Source organism: Lichenostomus cassidix, chromosome W (genome assembly GCF_008360975.1).
Source record: "Lichenostomus cassidix isolate B80296 chromosome W, HeHo_3.0, whole genome shotgun sequence".
NCBI lineage: Eukaryota > Metazoa > Chordata > Aves > Passeriformes > Meliphagidae > Lichenostomus > Lichenostomus cassidix.
This window is the reverse complement of record NC_139510.1, coordinates 21,604,233-21,625,918: the sequence shown is the minus strand read 5'-3', so window position 1 is coordinate 21,625,918 and position 21,686 is coordinate 21,604,233. Positions and strand designations below refer to the sequence as shown.

General features: G+C 47.2%; 1 long non-coding RNA gene across 1 annotated transcript; it reads right to left on the bottom strand.

Annotated features, from left to right (window-relative positions):
- Positions 1 to 2,735: 2,735 nt before the first annotated feature.
- On the bottom strand, positions 2,736 to 5,041 carry LOC146425681 (uncharacterized). The gene is made up of 2 exons (XR_014846490.1): positions 3,865 to 5,041; positions 2,736 to 3,064 (listed from the first exon to the last, which is right to left on the bottom strand). It is a non-coding gene; the product is annotated as an uncharacterized LOC146425681 (long non-coding RNA).
- Positions 5,042 to 21,686: the final 16,645 nt, after the last annotated feature.

Below are 21,686 nucleotides of genomic sequence, written 5' to 3'. Positions count from 1 at the left end.
ACAACAAATCCACTTTTTCTCTTATACAAAAGGAAAAAAAATTTTCTAGTTCAGAGTCTTTTGGAGCTGGTAGAAATTTCTTCAGTAGGGCTGGAGTTGAAGCTGCTTGGCTGAGATCAGGTATATCTTGCTGCTCTGCTGCGCGACGGGGCTGTGCTGTCTGCAGTGCCCCCCCCCCAGCTTTGACGTGCAGGGAGAGGGGCAGAGCTTACACACAGCTGGAAAGACACAGGGATTTTGGGAAAAGCAAATTTTTAGAGAGCATGGTAGAGGGGCTATTTGGGGAAGAAGAGGGTAGGAAAAAAGGGGGTGAGGAGTGATTTTTTAAGGGTGATGGTACAAGGGGGGAACTGGCAAGGCGCCTGAGAGAATCAGTAGCAACTCAGCGTCTTTTTTGACGGGATGCAGCCTTGTTAGTTACTTCCTTATCAGAATGGGAGGGAAGAAGGGACATGGGAAGGAGGAAAGGTATTAATAGGGGTAAACAAAACATACTGTAACTCGAAAAAGGGTTTTAACTAAAGAAAATACCTTTCTTTTTTGAGGATTGGGCAGAGAGGGCCTTTTCCGGAAGCCCTCTCTAGCCCAATTCTCAAAATGCAACACTTGTTAATCTGTCTAAGGTTAAAATAAAAAAGAATGAGCTGGGTTTTAAAACAGAGCCCTACACCCTGCCATGTTCTATGACTCAACCATTCACACCTCTGCACCCCCTCCCCTGGGGGGTGCCTTCAGCCATTCATACGTTTCCCACCCCCTCCCCTGGGGGGTGCCTCCAAATCACATTCATACAAACATTCACTCTTCCTCTGCTGCAAACTACACCTTTAGCAGAGGTCCAGGGTCGGAAAATTTCCCTGAATAGGCACTGTAGGCGCTATCGGCTCACCCCCAGAGCCTCTCTTACTCTTGGGTAGACTTTTGCCGACTGACAAGACTGGTCACCGCTTTCCGGTCCCTTGCAGTCTTCTTCGTCACTGTTTTATCCTCAGCAACTCAATACAGACTTCACAAGCTTTCTACAAGTCCCTTCAGGGTCCTCTTCTTGGGACTCGCCTGTGTCTTTAGAGAGTCTCACAGCTCGCGGCCACCGCGTGTGCTGCACAGCAGAGATGGTGTTTGGCTGTGCAGAGTTGGTCTCGCCGGGGGAGGGGCGCCCGCGACACAAAATGGCGGCTCACAAGATGGCGGCGCCCATGTGCGGGCCACGCGGCCAGGGTGGTCTCCGTCTGCAGCGCAGGCAGCGTCCCGCCGCGTCGGCGGCTCCCTGCCGTGCGTTCGCCGCTCCGCCGCAGCCCCGCGCGGGCCGGCGGGGAGGCGTGGGCCCCGCGGGCCGGCGGCCAGCTCGGCCCAGCCCGGCCTCGGGGCCTGCCGGCCCGGCCCGGCGCGGCCGCGCCGCTGGCCCCGCCGTTCCCCGAGCACCGCCGGCTCCCGCCGCCCCCCAGCTCCCGCGGGCTCCGCTGCTCCCCGGCGTGTCTAGGCAAGTTCTTACCGCTGCCCGCATTCTCCACCATTTGCAGCAGTGCAGAACCTGAAGGCAGCTCTCCCCTGCTGCGGGGGAGGGCTGCCCCAGAACCGGAACACGCAGGATGGTCATTCCATGGCCACGAGCTGTGGGGCTGGTCAGACACGGTTCTTGTAGAAGCGTTGCAGGTTTAGAAAGGCAGCTGTTTGGTTCCTGGTCTCCATGGTGTTTTTATTGAGGAAAACAGGGGAGGAGTGGGGAGACTGGGGAGGGGGAAGGGAAGGCGAGGGAGGGTACAGGTTCCATATGAGTCCAGAACCAAAGAGACCCGTTCCGGATGTGGCTGGGGTTTTTATCTCTAGGGATGGGGGGCGGTCCTGACTCACATCCAGTCAGAAGGGGTCAGGGGGGCGGGGTCAGGGACAGGAAGGACACACGTTACAACAGGTGGATAGTTTTCTCGTCTCCAAATATCATCTCTTGGCACAAAGCCTTACCCACCCTGAGCCACAAAGAACAGTCCACATCCATGTCCCAGACTTCTGGGACTGCATTCTCGGATGCCCACGTTAATAAAGCCCTGGCCAGCTGCTGCGTCTTTGCGGCCGCTGGATCACCCCAGGGGTCCTCCAAGAAAGCTCACTTTTGTCTTTGGGCTTCGGAGACCCCATCTCCATGCCGAAACCGGGCCACGCCACGCGGCGGGGGGGAGGGGGGGGGGGGGAAACGGGACCGGACGAGTGCTAGAAAAAGTCTGATTTTATTATTTATTAACAATTGATATAGACATCAGAGGGCCGTTCGGATTGGACCAATTTCATCCTCCCCCAGGGACTGATTGGTCCAGGCATGAACCGCCTGTATCCAAAAGGCTGTTTCAATAACATAAAAGCTTTATTTATAAAACATAGAAGAGGAAGAGAAAAGTTCCCATGGGAAAGGATCTGTGTTGCCACAGTATTGGTTGCTTGTAATTGCTCTAACAGGTCTTTGCCCAAAAAGGCTTTTGAAAATTTGGGAATGTACAAAAACTTATAAATACTCCATTGCTTTTCCAATTTATACTTTAAAAGTTTACAAAAATATGCTTTTCAGATTGGCCAGTTGTCCTTTTAACCATAATGAAATTATTTTTCACTGGCATTAAAACTTGATTTAAAACTGAATACCTTATATGCCAAATACTGCTTTGTTTTTAAAATAAAAACGCAGTACCACCTTTTATATGTGTAAGCCTTATAATAATTGTTTTTACATTCAGGGCAAAATATATTTGGCATCAGGCACACATCTCATTTATTTCACTTAAAGTCAAGCTACTAGGAAGAAGAAGAAGGGAGGAAAGGTTAAGGCCAAACCATTGCAGGCTGTGATAAAATACTTTGATATATTACACAAACATGCACATACACAGTATACACTCACTGCACTCATAAACCCATGTTGCCCAACAAATTCCTAAAAATACTAACAACACTATAGTTATTGTTCTTAACCACAATTAAACACTCCTGTTTTTACCACTCTGTCCCAAAAATCAAAATTAAACTACTAAAAAACCCATTTTTATAAATTAAAGTTCACTTTATACTGTGTTACCTGAAGTTGTAGGGGTCCGGTGGGGTCCGGCCGCCTGGCCCCAACGAGCTCCGGGGCTTCGGGAGACCTCGGGGGCCTCACCTGGCCCAAGCTCTCAGCCCTCCCGGCTGTTCAGCTCTGTCCAGAGGCGGCTGCGGTCAGCCTCGGTGTTCCCAGGCTCGCTCCTTGGAGCGGCAGGGACCACGCGGCGGAGGCGGGTGCCTGCCGGGCAGGAACGCCGTGGAGTCGCTGGTCGCTTCCCGTGATAAAGAGAGTGCTACGAGTTGAGAGTCAGCAGTGTGCAGTTTATTCAAGGAGAAGCGGCGCGGGGGAGGCACACTGGGGGCTCTCGGGTGGGGCGGTCCACGCAGCTACCGGGCGCAGAACCCGGCGGGGCTGGGGTCGCGGCCACACCACACCGAGAGAACAAAGGGAAGGGGTTTTTAGGGGGAAATACGGGGTTTCCCGGGGAGGAACAGCAGGGGCGGAGCCAACGGGGCTCCGGGACAACATGAGGGACAAGCGGGGGAGCAAATGAAATGTAAGTAGGGAGGGGATTACAAGCAACTCATGGGGGAAGCCCGGCAACAGAACATTCTAGTGAGGGCAAGCAGCGGGGGCGGTGATAGGGGCGGGGAAGCGAACTTTAAACCAATAAGCTTAGGAAAAACTTTCCAGGGGAGGGAGAGAGCGGTTTACGGCCCAGCCTCCTCCGAGTCCCAGGCGATGGCATCCTCGGCAGCGTCCCCGTGGATTACGCCGACCGCCGGCCTCGGGGACTCGGGATCCGCAGCATCGGGCCGCCGCACCCCCACAGTTACCTACTCCAGGTCACTTGTATAGTGAACTAACCACTCTTTGTATGCTCTTTTTCTATGTCTTGTCTTTTTATCGTTTTCTAAGTCTCTTTTCACAAAGTTGATTAACAGTTATTTCCTAATATTTTTTAAAAATTGAACTACTAAAAAAAGGACTTGGTGTTTTTGTCCACACACAACTTTTATAATGCTTCAACTTTTTTTTATAATCCACACATCCTTCTGGCAGCTCGGTGGAAACATAATATCTCCTAACTTCACAAAACCGACACTGTGTTAAAACCCACAAATCATGCCATGGCACGATTGCTGTTCTACATTCACATAGAGGCTCGGGAGCTATGCTCCTTTGATATAACCGCTGGGAGAGAAAAGATACCTTGTGGCAAGCCACTGTAACAAGGCTTTATAAAATTAAACTATAACAATTTAAACACACAACAATAATTCTAATATAAGTTAACTACACACTAGTTTATACAACACACAACAAACACTTGTCACAGCACAGCAAAAACTTTTTTATAGCCACAACAACAAATTATAACATAAATTTAACTGAACATTCGTTCCAGCTTTATTAAATCACTTGCTTCATCTCTTCACCAGCTGGTCCCCTTGCGGGGATCTAAAACCATGGTTAAAAAACCCAAAACTTTACACTCGTTTCACAAATCCAAATTATCTAATCTGCGTCTCATACACACATACTCACACAAACACAACACTGGTGTTAGCAACAGTTCAAAATAGTTTCTTTCAGGATTCACTCAATCCACCCCCAGGATTGCTAGTGGCCGCCCCATCGGTCAGCAAATCCCCCCCTGCCAGCTAAGGACGGCAAATTACCTTGCCGGTTCCCAGTTCCCGTAGCCAGTTGCTTGCAAGTGTCACCTATTCAGGGACAATGCTGGGCACGGAGATGTCTCTCCGTGACTTATCAGCAGCCCCAGCCATGCGTATACGACTTACAGGCTTGCCTACACACAAAGCATACTGTTTCTCCACCGTATCAGATGGTCATTGTCTGCCCTCACAGTGGGCGGCCAAGGAGCGGAGTTCCTCCTGGAAAATCCCAGGGCACGCCTTAGGATGTCAGCCCCTCAGTTGATCCTGCAGCCAGGCAGACTTTGTGCCATCTGGGTGCCAAAATGAGGCGCGGATTGACTCCACAACTCAAATAGTTTTAGACAAATGCTTTAGTGTTCTCTTAAATTAGTTTGAGCTGCAGTCTTCTTCCAGGAATGTCAAGTAGCAATTACATTTTTATAAGTGAGTATAAGTAACATAAGTACATCAAAACTGAGATGCAGCTTATATAAAGGAAATCTTGCTTTCTGAGTTCTGCCAATGAGGCGTGGAATGACTCCACAACTCAAATAGTAATGAAGTAGGTATGCATTTATTCCAGCTGGGGTGCATGGGGGGTAGCCCCTCCAAAGGCATGCACACCTCAACAGCACTTCACTAGGTTTATATTGGGTTACAGATTACATATGCATGAAGTTACACAATGCTCCTATACATATTCATTACCTATCCCCACTTCGTATTATAATGAGTTCAAAGTTCATTTAAATATGTTTGCGCAAGCGCAGTGTCACAGATTAATTGTGGGCGAGGGTCCCGATGATGAAGTTAGTAGTCTTCCTCAGGATGAACTCTTCACCCTGTTCCCTTGCACACGCTCCCTTGATTCTTGGTTCAAGTCCAAGCCTTAGAACTAACTTGTACCAGTTCTGGGGTCCAAGAGCAGGATGTTCGGTCACACTCAGTAGTTTTCCTCAATTATTTGGCTCTCTTCTCTATATCCTCCCCGATACTAGGTAGGCACAAAATCATTAAGCAAATAATACATTGTCTTCAGCAAGCAAATCTTAGTAAATCATTATCCAATCTCTGGCCTTCTAAATCAGTTAAAAAATTATTATTATTATTCAGCTTCTAGTTCTCTTAAATTAATAAATTCTAGCCTCCCTAAATCACCAATTTAAATTTGTAGTTCCATAGAGTAGATTTCACTAGAAGTAAATTTATTTAATTGAAATGCCTTCAATCTGATTAAAATACAGATTTTTACTAAAAAACAATCCAGCCTTCTATTTCTGATTTAAAAACAAATTTCCCAGTAATTAATTTAATTTTAATTCAGGATATAATTTGAAAAAATAGCAATATAGCTCTCCTGCTTTAAAAGACAGGTGTCTGCCAAGGAAGGTGGGAACCTTCCTGGAATGGAAAAAGATAACCCCCCTCTCCCTTCAAATTATTATAACTTTGAAATTAAAGGGCGTTCAGGCAAAGATATGGGGAAAATAATAAGTTCTTTACTATAATATATACTATTTATATTTATATTAATATTTATATTTATATACAGAGATAAACAACAACAACAACAGCAACAACAAAAAAAACCCAGAAAACCCAACAACGGCTTTTTTCCTGCCCATCAAGCAATTTTTCCCTTTGGTGTAGCTATGACTACAACCGTCAGGGGGCGGTAATGGCTTGTGTGAGGCAGAGAGGCTGCAGTGACTCCCCCGCAGCTTCAGAGGGCGCTGTTGGCTCAGGCAGCTTCAGAGGGCAGCCGATGCAAGCTCTGAGCCTCCCCAGGGGGTAATGGCGGTCTCGGGGAGAGAGAGAAGGTGGGGGGGTTGTTTCAGTTTTACCCTGGTTCTCACGTGTCCCGTGTGGTGTCCTGGCAGCAGCGGCAGCAGCAGCCAAGGCTCCAGCAAGCAGCAGGAAGATGCTCCCTCTGGAGAGAGGGAGGAGGTGGGGGTCAGGTTTTCCCCTGAGGCATGCACACAGATGGTGAGGATCTCTCCCGGCAAGGGTGGGTTTTGAAAAGTCCCAGTGCAACAGCCGCTCTTTCGAGCAGTGGCTTACCAACGGTAAGGAGAAACAGCAAGGAAAGTTCAGCAATAGCAGCAAGTCCCTTGGGCAGGAAAAGTCCAGCACCAAAACCCACAACCATCTGCCCTCCAAGCCGGGCAAAGGTTGCCCCGCCCCCAGCTCAGAAACTGCCAAAACCACCTAATTTCTCTCCCTCCCCCAAGCATGACTCCCAAATTCTCCTTTCCCTTGGCCAAGTCCTTACTGGGGTATGTAGGAGTGCTTGGCCATGTATTTTGTTTCTTAATTGCCCCTCTTTGTTTCCCGGACAACCCCCTCCCCTCACAGCCTCTTCCTTTCAGATGGGACAAAATTCCCTGAAAAACCCAAACCCACAACAATAGCTGATAACCTTTACAGAATTGGTAAGTATGATACCCTCAAGTATTGTCTTGCTCTGCAGTTTTGCCTAGGGATAAAGTGTTCATAAATGAACATTGTTCCAGCTTTTTAAGTGCTTTCCCCCTTCTAAGTAGACTTTTTGAAAGGTTTAATGGTTAAAGAAGGAAGGAGCACAAACCAAGAATTGTTATGTCCAGCCCTTGCCTTGTGACAATGTAACAAATATTACAGGAGGTTTTTTTGTATTTCAACATTACAAACGACATTGAATATGGGATGAAAAGCTTTAAAGATTCTTAACTGGGGAGATGACAATGTGTCAGGGATATTTTTACTGAGAGAAGAGATTGCTAGGATTTGCCTCCCCTGTACAAGCGTGCACTACATATCGCACATGCGAAGACAAAAGTGTTGCCTTCACTAACGCTCTGGGCTGTCAGCATCAAGTAGCATCTAGCTCTCAGCTGAAATGTTTGCAATCCATCCTTACAGGTAGAATTGTTGGAAATAATATAACTTCTAAATTTTTTTTTAATTTTATTTTTCTAGTCAGGCTTGGTTTGCCTTTGCCTCAGGGAAAGGAATTTTAAGGCTTTTTTTAGGGGATGTTGCACCACTCAATGGAGATGAGCTTAACATCTCAACAGACTGGGAGTAGCCCAAAAGATACCCAAAAAGATAACTACCATCAAGAGAACATCAACGACCACCAGCGAACATCAACAAACATCTACCCCAGACACTGCCCCCTGGCATGGTTGAAGACAACTGGTCCGGAAAAGACTAATAAGGGAACCAAGGAGCCAGGACCTAAGAGGCGAAGAAATACGGATCCAATAGGAAAACAAATACTAAGAACTATGCAACTTGGCTCCAATAAACATTGAATCAATGGATTTCTATGGGTTTTAGACGGTATAAAGTTTGGGGAAAATCTAGTAAAATTCATGTGTGTATGGAATATTTTCAGTGGCACATTCTGTCTAGAAAAAAAGTAATGCTTGATTCTCTATCACTTAAAATATAGTGTTAGAGGGTTTTTATTTTCCTCCCGAATTTCAGTGACAGTATCAGTATCCCTAAAGTTAGTAAAAGTAGAGCATCATATCTGAGAAGAAGCACCTGCCTTAAGAAGAGAATTACATCAGCTGCTATATGTGCAGAAATCTGCAAAGTCACAGAATCAAAAATGTCTATTAATATGCATTGACTACAAAGGGCAAGTTATTTGTAAGACCAACCTTGACATATTTCTATAGCTTCTAGATGCAGAGAGAAATTATGACTAGAAAGTACCACTGTTATGAACTGCCCTATTTTAAATATTACTCTTTCTTACCTGCACAATGTGAAGAGCTGCATCAGATTGATTCCTTTCCTTAATTATCTAATCCAAATATTTAATGATTTTATGTTAGTGTTTCTATGCTTTCTTTTGTTGTTTGCTGTTAAACTTGCTGTTTTAAAGACTGGAAAGCAAAACTTACTGTATTTAGTTTGCATGGCAAGGTTTTGGTAGCAGAAGAGCTTCAGGGATGACTTCTGTGAGATGTCAGAAGCTTCCACTATGTTCAATAGATTCAATGCCAGCCAGCTCCTGAAACAAAGGACTGAAATAAAGGGTTTGAGACCCCATAACCATGAGTTGTGGGGTGAACAATCCTAATAACAACTCTGGCCAGAAGTCAGGGACATATGGTTATTTAATTGCCAACAATGTCCAAAGAAACAAAAGCTTTCCAGGGTTTATATACATTGTAACACAAAGGCATTCCCATAGCTCCCCCCTCATGTCCTTCCAGCGTGTTATGTCACAGGATAGGTGTCCAGATTCTTCTTGATCCTCTTTTGTAACGATGATTAACAACACAGACTCCCCTTGGCAGGTGCAATGAGCAATCAATTATTGCAAAAAAAACCAGGCCTTTTTATGCTGTAAGCCTTTAATCAGTTTACATTCTTGTGAAGCAAAACAAACATGCATTGGCTGCTTGCCACCGCAAGTGTCGATGTCCATGCATCCCTTCATCCAATCACCTTTTAGATCATGTGGTGTCCATGCATATCCCCAACCAGTCACCATAAAAACCACGAGGTGACCACACACTGATTATATAACATGTTTTCTGGTTATATAACTTGGTTTTTAGGTTATGTAACTTGTTTTTTGCCTTTATGTTAGCTGAACCTTTCCCAGAGTGCTTTTGTGGTTAGAAGTGACAGAGATGAACAGAAGCAAACAAGGACCCAACAAGGGTGACAAGGCCCTTATTCTGCAAGGTTTTCCTTATCTGCTACACTCTTTTATGGAGCAAGACTACCATCTAGCATCCTTTTCTGCAATTTTTGAGGAGGGGTCTCCTCTTCCTTCATCACCTTTATCTTCGTCATTCTGTCCTGTGAGTGACCTTTTAAGTCTGGCACCCACTGATGCATGTGTGTTCTTCCTTTGCTGAGTCTTAATTTTTTATCTTATTGCTTTAACTATGGTAATGACAACTCATCCATTTCTAGTTACAGGTCAACTTAGAGCTTCCCTACTTTAACAATACTTTATTAATTTTAATTTCTTAGCTAAACAACTCCATAGTGATTAAGTTCTACAGGTGGATTTCATTTATTAAAACTTCTGGAGTGTATAAGCTCCGAGTTACTCCCTAGTTTTCTCAGGGTATCCATTGAGGCAAAATCAGACACTGGCTTAACCTAAAAACAGCTAGAACAACAAAATCACAAAAATATAGATTTCTTAGCTAGCTGAAACACAGCTCTTTATAAAATTCAGGGGATCACTGAATTTCTGGCTAAACACAATATATCCCTTTTCACTCCATAGATAGACCCGCTGCGGGCCAAGGCTGAGCCAATTGGTGATGGCAGAGCCTCTGTGATAACATTTAAGAATGGGAAAAAGTTGCTGCACAACAGCAATTGCAGCCAGGAGAAAGGAGTGAGAATATGTGGGAACAAAAACTCTGCAGACACCAAGATCACTGAAGAAGGAGGGGGATGAAGTAGTCCAGGTGATAAAGACAGTAGTGAGGCACGGATTGGCTTCGCAACTCAAATAGTTATGAAGTAGGTATGCGTTTATTCCAGCTTGAGGTGCATGGGGGGTAGCCCCTCCAAAAGCATGCACACCTCAACAGCACTTCACTAGGTTTATATTAGGTTACAGGTTACATATGCATGAAGTTACACAATGCCCCTATACATATTCATTACCTATCCCCGCTTTGTTTTAAAATGAGTTCAAAGTTCACTTAAATATGCTCATTGTGTTGGTTTGGAAACAAACCAGTGGGAGATCACAAGTCAAGACTGAAATTAAAAATAAGTGAAATAATACAAGGAAAAGCACTGACAAAGTCAGATACAACCTAACACCCTGTTAGGGTGGTAGTAGCAGTCCAACTGAAGTAGTCCAGTTGAAGCGGTGATCCTGTGAAGGTCTAGTCTCCAGCTGAAGATCCAGTGGTAGCTCTCGTCCTCTGGGAACCCAGTAGACAGGGCTAGCTCAGGCAGTTCCAAGGCCAGGTTATATCCAGGTGGGAACACCTGGCCCCTCCTTCCTGGGCAGAGCATCCCACAATGGGATGAGATAAGTCCATGAGTCACACGGTGGGTCCCTGATGGCCCATTGCCTGTCATCCGGGTGAGTCATTAGCAGCTGGTAACAGCTAACGGATGGCCCATTGCCTGTCATCCTGAGTGGGTCATTAGCAGGTGATAGCAGCTAACGGCCCACAGCTGGTGGTAATAGAATACTTAACTACATCTATATTGCAACCTAGGACATTATCCACCCCTTATTCTATTACCATCTACAGAGTTCTCACTTAAGATAAGGTCTCCTTGTGGTACACAACGGGTTTCCCCATCTGCCTGCATCACCCACCAAGTATAACCAGGTCCTTGGGCAAAAACAACCCCACGGATGGGTTTGCCTTTGCCTGAGGTGAGACTAATCCAAACAGTCTTTCCTAAAAAACCTCTTACATGTACCACAGGGACTTTATCTCCATCCACTGTGTGCAAAGGTTCGGACTCGGCAGGACCGGCTCGATTGATAGAACCCCTTGTGTTAACCATCCAGGTGGCCTTTGCTAAGTTCAGTTCCCAATTTTTGAAGGTTCCCCCGCCAAGTGCCTTCAAAGTTGTCTTTAGTCCATTGCACCGTTCAACTTTCCCGGCAGCTAGTGCATGATAGGGGATGTGGTATATCCATTCAATTCCGTGTTCTCTAGCCCAGGTGCTTATGAGGCCATTCTTGAAATGGGTTCCATTGTCAGACTCAATTCTCTCAGGGGTACTATGTCTCCAGAGGACTTGCTTTTCCAGACCCACGATGGTGTTCCGGGCAGTAGCATGAGGCACAGGCTAGGTCTCTAACCATCCCGTGGTTGCTTCCACCATGGTCAACACGTAGCACTTTCCTTGGCGGGTTTGGGGAAGTGTGATGTAGTCAACTTGCCATACCTCCCCATACCTGTACTTTGACCATCGTCCCCCATACCACAGAGGCTTCACCCGCTTGGCCTGTTTGATTGCAGCGCAAGTCTCACAGCTGTGGATGACCTGTGAGATGTTGTCCATGGTCAAGTCCACCCCTCGGTCACGAGCCCACCTGTATGTCGCATCTCTCCCTTGATGTCCAGAGGCATCATGGGCCCAACGAGCTAGAAATAATTCTCCTTTGTGCTGCCAGGTCAGATCCACCTGTGACACTTCCACCTTGGCAGCTCGGTCCACCTGCTCGTTGTTACGATGCTCTTCATTAGCCCGACTCTTAGGTACATGTGCATCCACATGTTGAACTTTCACAGTCAGCTTTTCTGCCCGGGCGGCGATGTCCTGCCAAATCTCAGCGGCCCAGATGGGTTTTCCTCTGCGCTGCCAGTTAGCCTTTCTCCAGCGATCTAACCATCCCCATAGCGTGTTGGCTACCATCCAGGAGTCAGTGTAGAGATAGAGCCTTGGCCATTTCTCTCGTTCGGCAATATCCAAAGCCAGTTGGACAGCTTTAAGCTCTGCTACCTGACTCGATCCACCTTGTCCCTCGGTAGCCTGTACAGCTTGTCATGTGGGGCTCCATACTGCAGCTTTCCATTTCCGATCTGCGCCTACAATTCGGCAGGACCCATCGGTGAAGAGGGCATAGCATCTTTCACTCTCCGGCAGCTCGTTATACGGGGGTGCTTCCTCGGCACATGCTACTTTCTCCTCTGCTTCTTCTGAAGATAATTTAAAAGTCTCACCTTCAGGCCAGTTTGTTATGATTTCCAAAATCCCAGGGCGATTCGGGTTTCCAATACGGGCGCGCTGTGTGATGAGGGCAATCCATTTGCTCCACGTGGCATCAGTGGCATGGTGGGTAGAGGGAACCCTTCCCTTGAACATCCACCCCAGCACTGGCAGTCGGGATGCAAGGAGAAGTTGTGTTTCTGTGCCGATCACCTCTGAGGCGGCTTGGACTCCTTCGTAAGCTGCCAAGATTTCTTTCTCGGTGGGAGTGTAGTTGACTTCAGACCCTCTGTAACTTCGACTCCAGAATCCCAGTGGTCGACCTCGGGTCTCACCAGGCACCTTCTGCCAAAGGCTCCAGGACAGACCATGGCTCCCAGCTGCAGAGTAAAGCACATTCTTTACCTCAGGTCCTGTCCTGACTGGGCCAAGGGCTACCGCATGAGTGATCTCCTGTTTGATCTGGGTGAAGGCTTGCTGCTGTTCAGGGCCCCAGTGGAAATCGTTCTTCTTGCGGGTTATGAGGTAGAGAGGACTCACGATCTGGCTGTACTCAGGGATGTGCATTCTCCAAAAGCCTATGGCGCCTAGGAAAGGTTGCGTCTCTTTCTTGTTTGGTGGGGACATCGCTGTGATCTTGTTGATGATTTCGGTAGGAATCTGACGCCTCCCGTCTTGCCACTTTACTCCCAGGAACTGGATCTCTCGGGCAGGTCCCTTGACTTTACTCTTCTTGATGGCGAAACCGGCTTCCAGGAGAATTCTGATGATTTTCTCTCCTTTCCCAAATACTTCCATTGCTGTGTCCCCCCACACAATGATGTCATCAATATACTGCAAATGCTCTGGAGCCTCACCCTTTTCCAGTGCAGCCTGAATCAGTCCATGGCAGATGGTGGGACTGTGCTTCCACCCCTGGGGCAGTCGGTTCCATGTGTACTGCACACCTCTCCAGGTGAAAGCAAACTGAGGCCTGCACTCTGCTGCCAGAGGAATGGAGAAAAAGGCATTGGCAATGTCAATGGTCGCATACCACTTTGCTGCCTTGGATTCCAGCTCGTACTGAAGTTCCAACATGTCCGGTACAGCAGCACTCAGTGGTGGTGTGACTTCATTCAGGCCACGGTAATCCACTGTCAGTCTCCATTCTTCACTGGACTTACGCACTGGCCATATAGGGCTGTTAAAGGGTGAGTGAGCCTTTGTGGCAGGACAGACACCCCCCCCCCCTTCTCTCTCTCCCTGATTGCTAACCGAGATCGATGGCTCAGATTAAGTCAATGGCTTAATCCTGACTATCAGTGCTGGCGTCTGGAACTCAGAGCGAGACACTGAGAGAATGTGAAGAATTTTCAGGTGACCGCAAATACACACTCTTTTCCCTATAAAACACCACGAAAAACTCAGTAAAATCAGAAGCTTTCTACATGGACACTAAAACATGAAGTAAGGCCTCTCCCCAGGGATGGCGCAGCCCTGTGGTTACTTCCCGAGGGATTGGGTGAGGACGCTGGTGTATCCCCAGCTCCAAAAACTGGACTTGGTAAGATCATTGAGTTTCCTAAATTGTATTATTCCGGCTAACTTATAGGTACCTTTCTTAACTTGCATTTCAGCTAGCTCAAGCAAGCATTTCTTAACTTGCATTATCGTTCAAGCAAGCATTTCTTGCGTTTTTAACTATCTTTATAGTTCAAGCAAGGTTTTACCCCATAATTGCATTTTTAGCTACTATAGTGTTGCAATTATGTACTCATTGTGTGTCTATGTGTGTCAATCTGTTCTATGTTTGTATGTTTGTTATGTTCTGTGTCAAATAAATGGTATTTTTAGACAAATCGGCCAGATATCAAAGAATCTTGCGAACGGGACTAAGTCTTGGGGAACTAGCTGTCTTAAAACCTGTCAAACTGCAAAAGCACATAAATCTCCTCTCTCCCATGCAAGACAGCCTTGCTGACCACCCCTTGGCTCTCCAGTTCCCAAATCATCTTATGGATGGGGGCCACAGAGTCTCTGTCAGTGCGGTATTGCCGGCGGTGCACTGTTGCTGTAGCGATTGGTACCCGCTGTTCTTCAATTCTCAGTAGTCCTACAGCAGATGCGTTGTCTGAGAGACCAGGAAGGGTATTCAGTTGTCTTATGTCTTCCGTCTCTACGGCTGCTATCCCAAAAGCCCAGCGATGTCCCTTTGGGTCTTTGAAATATCCACTCCTGAGATAATCTATGCTGAGGATGCATGGGGCATCTGGACCAGTCACAATGGGGTGTTTCTGCCACTCGTTCCCAGTTAAACTCACTTCAGCTTCCAGTACAGTCAGCTGCTGGGATCCTCCTGTCACCCCAGAAATAGAAATGGATTCGGTCCCCACATACCTGGATGGCATCAGGGTGCACTGAGCGCCGGTATCAACCAAAGCCGTGTATCTTTGTGGGTCAGACGTGCCAGGCCATCGGATCCACACAGTCCAATAGATCCGGTTATCCCTTTCCTCTACCTGGCTAGAGGCAGGGCTCCTCTAATCCTGTTTTTGGTGCATCATGTTCTTCTCCTGTAAATGTGTTCCTGAGGTCCCTTCAAGAGGATCAGTCATATTATCATTTCCATTCTGTCTGGGGTTCTGTCCACAAGAGACTGGGGCAGTGTTGTACCTAGATGAGCCTCCTGAAGTGGATGTTTCTTTTTTTTAATTCACGTACCCGGGCTGCTAAGGAGGAGGTGGGTTTCCTATCCCACTTTCTCATGTCTTACCCATGCTCCTGCAGGAAAAACCAGAGGTCACGTCGTGGAGTTTGTCTTCTTTCCTTGGCTGGGGGATGTCTGCTCCTGATGGCAGAGACTCTGGTTGGTTTTGGTGTGGCATGGAAAAATCCTTCTTTGAGCTCTTTCCTTAGTTTCTGATTCTCTTCAATCAAGCTCCGGACTTGCTCAGCCAGGTTTGTTTCCACTGATGAGACCTGAGTGCGTAGTGGAGCGGTGACAGTGTCCTCGTAAATTCTCAGTTTGTTTGCTAACACGGCCACCTGGTCTTCGCCTTCCCTCCACTGCAGTGTTGCCAGGTAACGAGAGTATATCTCTGGTCCGAGCCGCGCGAATCTTAGCCACATTTGTGAAGTGCACTGGACATTATCTGGGCTCTTGGGGAATCTTTCGTTGTCCGAGAAAATGATCTCTAGCACGGCCAATTCCCTCAGGCATCGGATACCTTGTTCTATTGTGTTCCATTTTCTTTGTTGCATCTGGAGGTCTTCTTTGCAGAGGTATCTGTCCCGTACACTCGCCAGCAATCGCCGCCAGAGGCTGAGAGTTTCCTGGGTTCTCCCAATCCCCTGGTCAATAACCACATCCTGGGACAGGGATCCCAGTTGCCTGGCCTCACTTCCGTCCAGAAAGGTGTCGTTAGCTGCGGCGTCCCAGATGCGGAGCAGCCAGGTCAGGATGGACTCGTTCGCCTGCCGGGTGAATTCCCTCCGTAAGTCACGCAGCTCCCCCAGGGATAGGGAGCGAGTGATGATCTCCGGCTCTGTCTCTTCTGCTTGGTGAGATGGTCCTGCCGCATCCTCATCAGTCGCTATGCGGACTGATTTGCTCTTTGATTTCTTTTTCTGGACGGGGGCAACTGCTACGGGCTTCGGCTGTTCTGATTTGCTTCGTTTCTCCTCCTCAAGAAGATAAAATATTGTTCTGATCTTCAGCATGAGGTACACCGTGCTGGTCGCAGAGAAAAAGGAAAACAGAACTAACAAAAAATTATGCCATCCCTAGCATCCAGAGAGAACTCAATATCCCTGAAAACGGCTGTGCCTGACCTGAAAGGCTGGAAGAAACCGCTCTCTCCTCCTAACCCCAGAGGCTGGGTATGATTGCTGAGGAGGTCCCAGATGTAGTGGCTCGGATTAGGCCAGGCAGACAAAACTGAGTATATGTTCCAAATGGTATTCATAGCCTCACTGGTTACCACGCAATAGGCATAATAAACCAATAGAGAAATTTTCATGCCATTCCCTGGTCGCAACAGGACCAATACGACAGGCAGATAGTTTCCCATTTGAGGAAAAATATAGAGAGCGAGATACAGCACCCATATAGATAAGCTGAGCATCATGGTGATAGGATTTGTGAGTTTCCCCAGGTTGTGCCCCACGTTGGGCGCCAAAATATGTGTTGGTTTGGAAACAAACCAGTGGGAGATCACAAGTCAAGACTGAAATTAAAAATAAGTGAAATAATACAAGGAAAAGCACTGACAAAGTCAGATACAACCTAACACCCTGTTAGGGTGGTAGTAGCAGTCCAACTGAAGTAGTCCAGTTGAAGCGGTGATCCTGTGAAGGTCTAGTCTCCAGCTGAAGATCCAGTAGTAGCTCTGGTCTTCTGGGAACCCAGTAGACAGGGCTAGCTCAGGCAGTTCCAAGGCCAGGTTATATCCAGGTGGGAACACCTGGTTCCTCCTTCCTGGGCAGAGCATCCCACAATGGGATGAGATAAGTCCATGAGTCACACGGTGGGTCCCTGATGGCCCATTGCCTGTCATCCGGGTGGGTCATTAGCAGGTGATAGCAGCTAACGGCCCACAGCTGGTGGTAATAGAATACTTAACTACATCTATATTGCAACCTAGGACACTCATGCAAGCACAGTGTCACTTAATTGAGGCAGTGGTCGCTAGGGGTGGTGGGCAGGTTTGGGAGGAAGTAACCGGAGTATTCTTTGGGATGAACTCTTCACCTTGTCTCCTTACACATGCTCGCTTGGTTCTTGGTTCAAGTCCAAACCTTGGAACTAACTTGAACCAGTTCTGGCGTCTGAGAGCAGGATGTTCAGTCACACTCTAATTTTTCTCAGTTATTTGGCTTTCTTCTCCGTATCCTCCCTGTTACTTGGCACAAAATCATTAAGCAAATAATACATTGTCTTCAGCAAGCAAATCTTAGTAAATCATTATCCAACCTCTGGCCTTCTAAATCAGTTCCAGAAAATTATTATCCAGCTTCTAGTCCCCCTAAATCCGTAGAACAGAACAGCATAGCTTTGGAGAAGTAGATAAAGGATGTAACTTGGGCAAAGAGAATGCTAGCTCAGCTCTATGTACCTAGATAAGGCTGGAAAACTAGAGGTCATGGTGGAAGCTTTTAGCAGCTTCTCATAGAAGTCACCTCTGTGGCTCCTGATTCGCCCCAATTGAGCCTGGAGACACTTCAGAGACCAAGTCAGAGAAGTGGGTATTTGCTTTATTTGATGCACCGGATGTGTGGGGAATTCTCTCCACCAAACGCATACACACACACACACCTCAGTACCTCCAAAGGCACAGTGTTATAGGTAAAATTCATGAATATTCATTACATTCCCCAGGATAGGAGTGGTTATATAAATTACTTCTCATAAGTCATTAATATTACTAGCGATTTCTTGTGCTCAATGGCAAAAGGATTCCTTTTGCCCCCTTTTATCTTGATAACATTAAGGGAATCCACAAGGCCAGAATTGACAGGTGCCGTGCTGGTGGAAGGGGCAAAAGCTCAAAGAAACAAGAATGGTTGAAGTGCAAATAGATTTGGGTTTTCTATTTGACCACTCCTTTCTCACTCCCCCTGCTACCAAAAACAAGGCCATGCAAAACCAACACAACAACATATTATGCCTACTCAAGAGCTGGGGTCAAGGAATGGACACCTAAGATATTAGGACACTGGATGCTGAAGACCACTGAAGAAGACCCCAAAAGACTTTCAATAAGGGGTACAACTATGTAAAATAAAGTAAATCATTGTCATGGGTTTGAGACAGGACCTTGCCAGGAGGACGCACGAGAAGAGGGCAACCAGGCTCCAAGCTTAAAGTTGCAAAAAAGTGTTTTAATTACTTAACAGAGTTGGAGGATAAATGCAGGCAAAAATAAACTTTTCATACAGTTTTGGTTCACTGCCCCCTCCCTCTTATGAACCTATAATATTCACCCCCTTTCTTCCTTTACAGTCCACAAGCCGGGTGGTGGGGGGGGGCAGGGTGTGGGGTCTCTTTTCAGTCCACAGAGCAGATTCTCAAATTTACTCATCACCACAATTCTTCTACTACAAATACTCTTTATCTCTACTTGTTTCTCTCTCTCTTCAGACAGTTTTTTCTGCTCTCACCCCCACCCTCTTAAGAAGCAGTCTCTGCACTCACCCCCCCCTTCCCTCTTTGCAAACCAGCAACACAGACAGGGGGCAGGTTGAGGGGTCTTCTGGTCAGTCCAATCAGGAAAAGAGGTTCTCTACTTAGCCAGGGGTCCTTCCCACGAGAGACAGTCTTCTGGGAACTTTTTTGGCATGGGTCCAATCTCATGAGCAACATCCCGCCCGAATTTTTGCTGCAACATGAGTCTTTTCGTCCATAAGGTGCTGTGCAGACTCTCCTGAGCTGAGGCTAGGCTGCTTCCATGCTAGGAGCAAGGCCTATCTCTCCCAGTCAAGGCCTTTTGCAGTTTTAACTCTTAGATGAGACTCCCACTGGTTCACAGTCTTTTCCAGGCATCCACCTGCTCCTCTGGAGAGAGCTGTGGGTGGATTTCTGCATCTTTATGGACTCCATGGGCTGCAGGAGGAATTTCTGGCTCCCCCATAGCTTCCACCACGGCTAGCAGAAAGTTTCTGCTCCAGTGCCAGAAGCACTGGAGCACCTCTTTCTCCCTCTTTCTTCATTGACCTTGACAATCTCCATGCTGTTTTCCCTCACATATTTTCACCTCCACCTCCTCCTCCTCCAACTACAAAGTGAAAGAAGTGCGTGCCTGCTTTGTTTTGAATTTTTCTTAAATATGTTTTCACAGAGACGTAACCAGCGCCTCCAATTGGCCTAAACTTGGCCGGCAGCATGTCCATCACCTTCAGAGCCGTCAGAGATTGGCTCTGCTGGACTTGATGTAAAAACTTCCAGAACTTGCACTCAGGACACACAGGAGCCATCTTTGTGCCACACCCCACCCTTCAGACACCTCTCCAGGCCTACTACAACAGCTTCTGAGGGGTCCAAATGTCTCCTAGATGTTAAAAACACTTCACTGATGTTCTGGGCTAATCAAAACCACCACAATCATATACATCAAGTCAGTGGGGATAGCTAATGAATATGTAATCAGTGTGTATGATAAAAACTCTGTTTACCCGACGCTCGGGGCACTCAATTAGAGGACAAATCCTCCAAGTGACCAGCGCTCTGCAATAAAGAATATCTGCTTTCTAATGCTCAAAACTGTGTTAGAAAGTTTTTATCTAACCAATTTTGGTATCACAGGCACTGGAGCAGAGATTCCCATGAAGAACATGGTGAGGCAGGTCGTCTCCCTGCAGCCCTTGGAAGACCCTATGCCAGAGCAGGTGGATGCATGTGAAGGAGGCTGTGACCCCATGGGAAGCCTGTGCTGGAACAGGTTTCCTGGAAGGACTTGTGACCCCATGAGGGACCCACGCTGGAGTAGACTATTCCTGAAGGACTACACCCTGTGGAAGGGACCGATGCTGGAGCAGTTTATGGAAGACTGTAGCCTATGGGAAGGACCCCACGCTGGAGCAGGGGAAGAGTGTGAGGAGTCAGTCCTCCCCCTGAGCAGGAAGGAATGGCAGAAACAACATATAATGAAGTGACCACAACCTCCATTCCCTGTCCCTCTGTGCTGCTGGGGGAAGGCAGAGAAAATTGTGAGTGAAGTTGAACCCAGGAAAAAGGAAAGGGTGGGGGAAGGTGTTTTATGATTTGATTTTTTACATCTTATTACCCTGCTCTGATTTCATTGGTAATAAATTAAACTAATATCCTGAAGTCAGGTCTGTCTTGCCTGTGATGGTAATTGCTGAGTGACGTCACCCTGTCCTTAACTCAGAAGCCTTTTGTTATATTCCTTACCCCTCCCCCTGCCCCCTATCCAGTGTAGGAGAGGGTGTGATAGAGCAGCTTTGGTCTAGGTAGGGTCAACCCACCACACCCACAAATTGGAGACTCCATGCTCCTGTTTTTCCATTATAGGAGGTGGGTTCCACTGTATTCTTGGAGTCAAAAGGTACCAGAAGTGCAGGTGCCACAACCTAATTAAACTATCTCAGTTACAATGTCCAAATTGTGAAGCATCTTGTCAGCCCAGGAGCCAGCCAGTAAGCAGAATCTCCTACTGAGTTTTGTACCAACTGCATTTTATTGTTACAGCTTCCCTTTTCCTTCTTTTTAGTCTGATTTTAAGTATCACAGAATCAATTAGGCTGGAAAAGACCTATGAAATTATCAAGTTCAACCTTTGACTGAACCACCACCATGTCAACTAGACTGTGATACAGTGCCATATCCAGTCTTTTCGTAAACACCTCCAGGGGTGGTGACTCCACCGCTTTCCTGGGCAGTCCTTTCCAATATCTAAACACCCCTTCTATGAAGAAATTCTTCCTAATGTCTAACCTGAACCTCACCTGGTACAGCTTGAGACTATGTCCTCTTGTCCTGTCGCTAGCTACCTGGGTGAAGAGCCCGACCACTACCTGGCTACAACCTCCTTTCAGGTAGTTGCAGAGAGTGATAAGGTCACCCCGTAATCTCCTCTGGGCTGAACAACCCCAGATCTCTCAGATGCTCCTCATAGGACTTACCCTTGAGCCCTTTCACCAACTTCATTGCCCTTCTCTGGACACACTCTAGCATCTCAATGGTGCCCCAGTACTGAGCCTTGGGAAACACCACTAGTGACTGGTCATCAACTGGATGCAGCACCATTCACCATCACTCTCTGGGCCCAGCCATCCAGACAGTTCTTAACCCAGCAGAGTGTACCTGTCCAAGCTATGGGTTGCCAGTTTTTCCAGGAGTATGCCATTGGAGATGGTGTCAAAGGCTTTGCTGAAGTCCAGGTAGACACATCCACAGCCTTTCCCTCATCCACTGGGAGGGTGTGAGAGATTGGAGAAAATTATTACTGGCTCAAAGCAACTGAAGGGGGGGGGCGTGGGGCAAGTTCTGCAGAAGTGCGATGATGTACTGCTCCACACCCCACCCCTCTGGAGCCTCTAGTCCAACCCAGAATGGTTGTCAGTCACTGGCACACCTGGCACATGGGAAGCAAAGCCTCACACCCTGCCCCTGGAGCCCAAAGCTAGCTCCAGAGTGGCCAGATGACTGGAAGCCCCACCTGGGGGAAAATGGGGTGGCCACAGGAGGCCAGACCAGATAAAACTCATTGCCCTGAAACACGGTCACGTCTCTATTGTCCTTGGATTTTATGGCAGCTGAGATCACACAAAGATCCAAGATGATAGCAGTATCTTGCTTTTCTCTCTTTCTCTTATTTTCTACTCCTAATTTCCTCTTCTTGAAATAT